The sequence below is a fragment of the Abramis brama genome, assembly GCF_963993115.1.
Source record: "Abramis brama genome assembly, chromosome: 12".
NCBI classification, from domain to species: Eukaryota; Metazoa; Chordata; class Actinopteri; order Cypriniformes; family Leuciscidae; genus Abramis; species Abramis brama.
This window is the reverse complement of record NC_139974.1, coordinates 34,226,123-34,236,298: the sequence shown is the minus strand read 5'-3', so window position 1 is coordinate 34,236,298 and position 10,176 is coordinate 34,226,123.

Sequence of the window (10,176 nt, the reverse complement as noted above, 5' to 3'; positions counted from 1 at the left end):
CTGGTTACTTTTCATATCTGAGAGGCGTTTTTGACCTGTGTCGAGTTGCCCTCAGGCTATAGCATTAGTGGATGATTCAAAGTCTTGAAACATCAGAAAGGTGATTACAAAGTCCAGGGAAGGACAGGAAAGTCTTTTTTTCTCCATGCTCGACTTTATGCCAGTGTGCAATCAATGACTGGCCGGCAACAATTGGGTTACAATCATTCTGTGTTTTCCGGCACGGCTTTGATACGGCACACTCTTAAGCACTCTTTGATGGGACATGGAAGGGAATTGAATTAGCCTTACTCGGTGAGGAAGAGTGGCACCTTAGAGCTTTGCCATTCAATAAACTGCTCTCATTTACTTGCTGTGCCTTCTGTTTATCACACTCTCTTTTAACTGGCCTTTTTATTTCACCTTGTGCATTCACAGATGCAGTCTCGGGATGGGAGAGAGGGGTGGAAATAACTTGCAGTCTCAGTCATGGACTAATATAAGATGCTGTGGACTGGTTTATCATCAATTATTTGGTGCAAGTCATCATAATTTTATCAGGGTCTCCAGGTGCCACATGCAACTGAGGTATCATTCATGCTATCATATGGGTAATGCTGGCAACCAAATCACGTTGTGCTGGTTCTTTAGCAATACATCATGCCTTGATGCAACTATAAGGTCAGCTTTGAACGTGTGGGGGTCCAGTGTATTGAATGATTGTTGAAAGAAGGAATGAGTGTGATAATCCAGACAGTCATGGCTCACTAAGCAAGATTTATGTGCAGGACAATCTCATATTTGGCTCACCGTGTGAATGCATAAATAATTTCGCATATTGAAAGTCACCTTGCCGACATGGTTATAGAAGTGGCATGATATATTGATCAAAATCAGTTTATTAAAAATTAAACTTTTGCACAATTTACAAAAAGTTGGGTATATACTTAAAAGGAAAAAATCTAAACACAGAAGTCAATGTTTTTGTTTTGTTTAGTTTTTTTTAACATTTTATTATTAGTAACCTTTATTTAACCAGTCAAGTCACGAGAATTAAAATCTCCTGAAAGACATACTAACAAGTTGCAATACACACACATTCATTTAAAACATTCTCAAGCTGTGATAAAAACACTCCCTAATAGTTTTTTAAATGCAGAGATTGAAATAAATGACTCCAATTTCAATGACTTTTGTAGCACATTCCAATCATTTGGAGCAGCGAACCAAGCAGAGCGACCATAGACAGTTTTCTAGGGATAATCAAACGAATATGATTAGATGATCGGGTTGAATATGTACTAACATGTGGTTGCAGCAACTCTTGCAGATATTTGGGTAATAGACCTAACAGGACTTTATAAATATAAATACACCAGTGTATTTCCCGTCTACTAGCCTATATAATGAGGTCCAACGCATAAATGTGAATACAGTTCACATTTATGCGTTATGTAAGGTCCATTAATAAATCAATAACAGCGTGATATAACACATCTTATTGTTCTAAAACACCTTTACGTGCATTCCTACATCACCATAGTCAAATAACCGTAAAATAGTGCCCAACAAGACATTGGCGTAGATCTATTTCTATATAAAAAAATATTTCACTTTCTTCTGAAGATTCATTAAATGATCACTTTGATCAGTGAAAGTTAAAGAGCTATCAAGCCAAATTCCGAGATATTCACTGTAATGTCCATTCACAAAGTACATTACAGTGTGTGTATGTGTGTGTGTGTGTTTATATTATATTATATTATATTATATTATATTATATTATATTATATTATATTATATTATATTAGGATAATATAATATTATATTATATTTAGAGGATTTTCAGAAACGCCGATTGCAGTGTTGTCGTGTAGACAGTAAAACCGGGGTTTTTGCTTCTGATTCAGGCTTCTGATTGGCCAACGTGACTTTACGATCGCCGCCTGCTGGTGTGGCATGCTCTTGACAGCGCTTGATAGCATGTTTTTGCGTTTTCATGTAGGCGGAGATTTCTTTTAAACCGAGCATGTGTGGACGGGATTTTTTTTTTTAAACGCAGGAGGAAAAACTCTGGTTATAAAAATACCCGTGTCTGTGTGGACTAGGCCTAACACTGATGAATCAAACATCACTCCATCATTGTGTATCAAACATTGCCACCTTGAGGAATAAAGGCGAATTGCACTGTTTGAGTCATCAGAGATTCAATTAAAAATTAAAGCTGCAAGCAGCATTTATCGGGGTTCAAGCAGTTAAGGCCTTTAAGCACACAAGCATCAAAAGACATTAAGTTTTATTTACCAAGCATTTAACAACTGCCATCATAGATGAAAAAGTCAATTTACAGCCAATACAGGCAGTTTACCATAGGGAATATATGGTTTTAAAGCGTTTTTACAGTTATAGAACCTTTTTGCCTGAGTCTTCTTATAGTCTTGCCTGATCTCCACCACTTTTATTAGTAGTACTCAAAGTGTGCCCATATATATGTGTCAGATTTGTTGTAAATATGTAATTTTGATAAGGAGTTTAGACAATTATATTCAGTGGCGTATCGAGCCAACACCGGGCTTTTAAGTAGGATTATCAAGGCGGGCCCCTTGATGACGCAATTGATAACACAATGTCCGCGAGTAGGCTACCATGAATAGGGCAGGATATGATCATACACAGCATATAAGAGATGAGATGACTAACAAAATCAGGAGGAGCCTACGCTCACCAAAACCAAAAAAAAAACAACAAAAAAAAAACACTGGTGACAGCGCACCATAACACATTGTTAGGCCTAGGTCCAAATACATAAAAAAGATGCTCTCTTACATTATAGCGGGATTTTCCGGGCTTTCCTATGTGCAACTGCAAAGCTGTCGATTAGATCAGGATTGTGCGCACGGCATTCTCAATTGACCCTTCGCAGGGAGTTTGATTGACAGGTGATCTGACTAATCATAATCCGCCATTTTGTCCCACAAAGCAGTCAGGAGAGTTAGTAGATTAACATTGGAGGATTTAAATTTGAAAAACAAAGTGTGCTGACGTCTTAGCACTTTAAAACAACATTCCTTTTATGTTCATTCATGTTTATTTTAATGCTATAAATTAACTAGAAGGAAGAGATGATCGGTTCACGAGCAGCTTTAACTGAGCCTCGAGTCTACAGCGATCTGTCAGACACATTAAAGAGTCACAAAATGGTATTTATTGTTTAAATGTCTCTAAAAAATGACTACATTTGAAAGGTGAGACTTTTGGTACAGGTACAACTTTTACACAGTGGAAAACCAAACAAAGCCGAGTCGAGTCGAGTCTAGCCGAGCCGTGGCGAGCTGGTACTGTGTAGTGGAAAAGCGCCATTTGTTTCATATCAAAAGTACTTGTCTGTCAGCGCGCAGTCTCCTCTCTGATCCGCAATGTATTTTTCACTGCGTGAGAACTTGGTGTGGTGTGAGAGTGGCGTCGCTTGACAGACATAGCAACAGTAACTAAAGTGGGCGGGTCTTTGCGAATGGTCATTGACAGTATGGACGGGGATTCGCCAGTCCCAATTCAAAACAAATTTCATCACAATCCATCATTGTTCGTTTCAAACATGTGAGAGCATCAAAATGATCCATGGGTGAAATTGATTGGATTTAATTAATTTTTTTGTCAGTTCCTATCATAATTTTAACATTTTGGTGTTATTGTTTAGCTATTTACCTATGTTTTCAAATTTCCTTTGTTTTTTTTTGTTGTTGTCTCGATCGGACTAACGGCTTTGAAGATAAACACAATTTTTTAAAGCTCTAAATGACACTTACAAAAACCATAAGGCGAAACCTGGCATGTTTGGTATTGTTGGACTCGGCAAGGATTCAGGAGTCTTAGGAGGTCCCTCCTGTGAAAAAACACTGGCTTGAAACTTCTAAGGCTCCTTCAAGGCATTGTGCCAATGACGTATACTGAGTTTTTTGAGATACACCAATGTTCTCATAGACTGTCATGGCACCCTGGACAAAGACACTGCGTGCCAATTTTCAGTAGACTAACAGTTGGGTGCGCTTATAGCTATTTTCATGATTTTTTTCACTGTTATAGCGCCACCAAGTGGCCAATTGTCACGATTTTTTTCATGTCAACTCAGATTGAGCTTATGAACGTGTGCCAAGTTAAGCGAAAATATCTCTTTCCGCTTACAAGTTATAACCATTTTATAGTGCCACCAAGTGGCCAATTGTCATGATTTTTTTTCACGTGACCTCAGAATGAGCTCATGAACATGTGTCCCAAGTTTTGCGAAAATATCTCTTTCCGTTCACAATTTATAACCGTTTTAGTAAAAGTGGCCCTGGTGCCATCAAATATTTTGGTTCCCCTTATCGACTGTTAATTGAAATTTTTAATTTTTTGATGATTATTGATTGTCAGATTCCAGAGAATACTCTTGCAGTGGTTTGGTTCCGATCGGGCCAAAAACCTAGGAGAAGTTTGCAAAAATAGGTTTTTCAAAAAAATGCAATTTACTCGAAATTGGCGCCTGAAGGACGAGCAAATCGGATATAGCCATTTTGTCCGCCTTGAGCCAAGGATTCCAACGATATAAGACACTTGATCCTGGGACAAACGGTCTAAGAGTTATGAGCAATTTTGAACTTTTGGTTGCTGTAGCGCCACCTATGGGCCAATCGGGGTCATACTCTGATAGGTTGTCCCCAAATTGAGGCCTACCATCTGGCCAGGTTTCAAGTCTCTAGGCCTTACGGTTTGTCCTGCACGATGCGTTTTACGAATCCTTACAATTACAATAGGGTTTCAGCATTTCATGCTTGAACCCCTAAATACATTAAAAAATATACTTACACTAGGCCTACATACCTGGGGTCGCTAACGACCCTATACACTTTTCTTTTTTTTTTTACATTGAAAATGATAAAACAGGCATTATTTGTTTTTCTTGTTATATTGTTAATAATGAATATATTGAATTCTAAGAAGGTTGAAGTCTAACTGTAAAAAAATGAATGAGGGTGGAGGGGGTTGTGAATGACATTCCGGGTTGATAAAGGTATGCAAGATATGTGGTTATTAAGGGTTAAATTACTTTGTACCAATAATGAGTATTTGATATTTCCCTCCTAATTGTAATTAGATATAATAAATATCTACCTTTCAGCTTATTCCAAAGTTTTGTGTTACTTTTTTTATGTAATATATAAAATGTGGCACACAGAGACAAAAAGTATTTATTTATTTATTTATTGCAAGTGTGTCGCAATTTCTGAACTTGGATATTAAAGATAAGGGCAATCGGTCATTATTGGCCAAACTTGAAAAATGTAATGTAAGCTTCTCATCAAGATTTCTCCCAAATTAGACACTATAACCATCTGATCGATCATCAGTGTATTATGGGTGTGACTTTGTGGGATGGACACAGTGGGCTGGTTTGCAGTGGCTGGTCAGGGTTTAGGAAAGCCAGCGAGGTCCTGTGGAAGTAATGAAGATCAATAGGAGTTAGGATGGAAGGGGGCTGTGATCCAGGAACTGTCTCACATTTGCAGGCCAAGGCTTTATCGATCCCACCTGCACTGGCAGTGTCAGATAAAAGGGCTTCTGGCTTCAGCCACCGGGATTATATGAAAATGCAGAGGAAGGGCGCTACGCGTGGATCAAAGCTTTTCTTCCCTCTCTTCTACAAGAGCTCCAAGAAAAATCCAAAGGGAGCAAATAGCACTTTGGTAACAGTCTGTGAAAGACTGCTATATCTCAAAAATGTTAAGATATGACACGTCTATGTTTTTGTAAAATATTTTTAGCAAGCTCACAGTCTTTAAACAAGATTAATTCATTCACAAGCTCTCTCTTGATAGAGAGAGAGAGTTGAGACTTTTTAATAGTTTACACTCAGGACCCGCTGATTGTTGATCTTCCTCCTGAAGTTTCGAGCCACGGATGAGTGGAGCTTGTCTTTAAAGCCTGAAAAGACTGCTTACCGTGTGGATTGATTAGCTGAGACAGAAGCCCATGGTCTGGATCTTCATGGCTGGAGGGACCGAAGGGGTGAGAATGGCTCTGTCCTTACGGCTGCTTTCGAACTCAATGTTTACGAGTTGTTTGGAAGTGATTATTCTTAGCATTGGCTGGGAGGCATTAAATATCATCTATTCTGTCGAAAACTTCTTGAAGCAGTTGACGCGCAGATTATGTAATGTAAAAAAGAAATAAATCTCTCTCTCCCTCCTGATTTTTCATCCTCCCGAGTCATCAAACGCGAGCAGGTCAGAAAAGAGACTTCAAGAATGTATAGGACAGCAAGGTCAACCGTTTCCATTAATTAGCAAGTTCTCCTTATTTCACTCAACTCAAGTCACATGTTGTAGATGTTTTAATGAGTGGTTTGATGTGAGGGCCGATGTCCCAAGAAATTCAGCTATTTTACAGTGGCCAAAAAAGTCAGTATAGGGGAACATTTTTACACATGCAAATAATATTTGTATTTAATTGCTTTAGAAGCTATTTATTTGAGTTAATGTTACACTGTCCTAACCAGACGCGATGCGATAAGATTCCAGCGACAAATAATCTGTCTGTCCACACTAGACGCACGCGACTGCGAGATGCGTAAAAATCAATCAAAATCCACAGCCAATCAGAACAGCGTGTGGGCGGAGTCTCGCGGCAAACGCACAGCACCAGAGTAAAGGCCTCATTATACTTCTGCGTCGGACCTACGCCGGAGCCTATACGCCGTAGGCAACGTGTTGGTTTTAATTTATACTTCTGCGTCGTTGTCCGCATTGACGCGCACCTAGGGAGCATGTGAAACCCCGAGGGAGGGGTTCTGGCACACCAATCACAGCGCTTGCGTCCGCGTAGAATTGACGCGTTGTTACATTTTTGGAGAGGTGCACGTCAGGGTACACCGTAGGGCAGTGGTTCTCAATTCCAGTCCTCGGGACCCGCAGCTCTGCACATTTTGTATGTCTCCCTTATTTAACACACCTGAACCAGATCATCAGCTCATTAGGAGAGACTCCATGAACTGAACTGAGTGTGTCAGATAAGAGAGACATACAAAATGTGCAGAGCAAGGGGTCCCGAGGACTGGAATTGAGAACCACTGCCGTAGGGTACGCGCGCTACACACAGCCTACGACGTAGCTACGGCAGCAGTTCGACGCAGAAGTATAAATAGGCCTTAATCTTGATGGCAATGCAAGAAAATGACTAGGTAGGCTACACAATCAAATTCACAAATATTACACCATTTAAACATTATTCAAATAAATAGGCCACTGAGTTTCAAAAACAGTCTTTGTCAGATAATACACTTGTTTGTTCACAGTTTGAACGTTTTTGTTTCCATTTGTTTAATTTCAAGATCTGCGGTGAATTATATTATTGCTTTTACAGCTACAAAGCTGGGAGCACTAAGTGATATTCAAATTCACATTACACGCGTTTAACATTAAATAAAGCACATACACAGTACCTGAGATTATCATTGCCACACTTTGTGTTTGTTGTTCCAGCGCGACGTTGCAGAAAAATAAAAACGTTTCTAAAATAGAATCGTCGCGTGTCGCCGTCGCGGCTTGTTAGGACAAAAACTCTGATTAACATGGAAAAGATAGGTAGCCTACCTTTTTTCAAGTGTTGCGGCGTTAGGACACGGTTTTGACAGCTAGTTTTTTGCAATTGTTTACCTAGATCTAAAGCTGTTCACATATATTGAAAGCCTTCAAACGTTTTTTTTTTTTTACATCATGCAATATATATATATATATATATATATATATATATATATATATATATATATATATATATATATATTGGTACTTTACATCGATAATTTACTTAAGACATTCTACTAACTATAAGTAACTTTGCAACTACATGCCAACTAACTCTCATTAAAGTATGATTAGATAGGTAAGGTATTAGTTAGGTAAGGATAAGGGTAAGGATTAGTAGAATATTTTGACATTGCAACGTTTTTTTTTATAGTTAGTAGAATGTCTAAAGTGGACTATCGAAATAAAGTTGCTATTAGGATTCTGTCAATTATTATGTAGAATGGGTAGCACCACATACCCGACTATAAGTAGGCTATGTGTAGCTCTCCTGGGTTAATGCTTTTGAGGATGATAAGCAGGTCTCGGTCTCTGGTGATTGTTGTTTGTCTGGTTTACCAACCTGGCTCAGATCATTAGCACGTGGATCCTTAGGCATCAGTGGCGTCGTGTTTGCCTTCTAGGTTCTTCTTAAAATTTGCTGTTGATACTGTAGGCATTCTCCCCACAGCATTTTACTGATATAATCCTGTCATGTTCCTTGGCAAATTCACAGTAAAGATATACACATGTGTAATGATGTACTCAAAATAAGTTTTTTAGGCCTCTGTCGCTGTTTTGACACAAACCGGAAAATGTGTAGCATGGACAAAGTATAAGGCTATGAGGAACTAGGTTATGTAAATTAAATTTGACATTACAATTTTACATTTTTACAAAAGTCTGTCTACTGTTTTACATGGAAAAGAGGAGTAAAAAAAATAAGCCTCTCCTCTTTATATATAAAGGGACATATTCTTTAGCCTTTCTATTTTTACCTAACAGTAAACAGTCATAATTTCTTCAGTGCCTTTTTATTTCCTGCTGTTGTTAAAAATGTCATTGATTATTTCAACATAAAGGTGGTTTAAAAGGATTTATGTTTCTGTTAAACTAGTGGCAAATGTGAAATCACAAGTTCCAATAACACTCCATGTACTGTATTATCACATACTTCACATAGTAATAAAATAATTTGATCTGCTCCTTGAAAGTTAAATAATGTTGGTTTCAGAGACATAACTAGAATTTGTAAAAAATCAATCTTCTAAGGGTGGCGTGTATCTTTTTTTTTATTTCTTATACTTCTCCTGTTCTAGCTTAGTATTATTTAACAATATTGTTTTGGTTTATATCGATCTTGCTCTCAGGACATGTATAAATGTAGCCTAAGTGATCGCAATTATAACCTGTGGGAAAACACAGAGCCCCATTATTGAATCTCTAAATTAAGTCCCTGATTTTTTTTTTTTTTTTTTTTTTTTACATTAAGTAACAATGTAAAATTCAAAGAACTATGCATTTATTCTTGGGATTTTCATTTCTTCTTTCCAAGCAACTGGCTGCTAGTAAAACATATAGTTTGCAATGTTCTTTTGATTCTTATTGAGTACATTTTTTAAATTGTTGTAGTTTTCAACCAGTTACACTACTGTGGATTTATTTGATTTTAAATACATTAAATACATAATAAAATATTACAGTTTATAACTCTTTATTGGCTGTGATGGCAAAGCTGAATTTTAAGCACCATTACTCCAGTCCAGTTTTTTTTTTTTTTCTGGAAACCATGATATTTATTTAGCATTTATTTGAAATAGAAATCTTTTGTAACAATATAAATGGCTTTTACTGTCACTTTCAATCAATTTACCACATCCTTGATGAACAATAGATTTCCTTTTAGAAAAGGAATGCTGTTTATTTCATTGGCTCATCTAAGTAAAACATGTGCCCTCACTTAAATGGGAATAATTTGATAAACAGACAACTAAAAGTAAGCCGTTCATAGGTCTATTATTCTTCCAAAAAGTGTAAACACAGTGTGACATCCATTTGATGGCACTAGTAGTGTAGAAATGCATCACATTTAAAACATAACTCAATACATTTTTATGACCAGGTCCATTTCTTCTAGCGATATTAGCAATAATAGTTACTCCTTCTATTCATATTTGCAAGTGGCCATACTTCAGTTCAATGCGAATGTTGCCTAATCAATCTCTTCTGCACTAATTGTCTTTAACATAGTGGTCTAAAGATCTGGTTGCTTTACTGGCTGGTGTGATGCTTCTCTCATCTGACTTGTTTTTGAAGAGAAAGGGTGCTGAATGGTAATTGCACTTTAGGGGCAGAATTATCAGCGCTAGCAGGCTCTGTGCCTGGAAGTTAGAGTTGTTTGGCATGTCCACCACTTTCTTTTCTAACTCTCTGTGAGCAGCTTAGAAAATGGAGAACTTTTGGGCATAGATGAGCAGAGTCGTCTAAGCCACAGCCCCCATCTCAATGCTTAAACATCTTCCTCCGGGGCAAGAGGGTTTGCAGCCTTGATATCCAGCTCAGATGAGAAAAGACAAGGCACTTATCATTGCGGTGTATC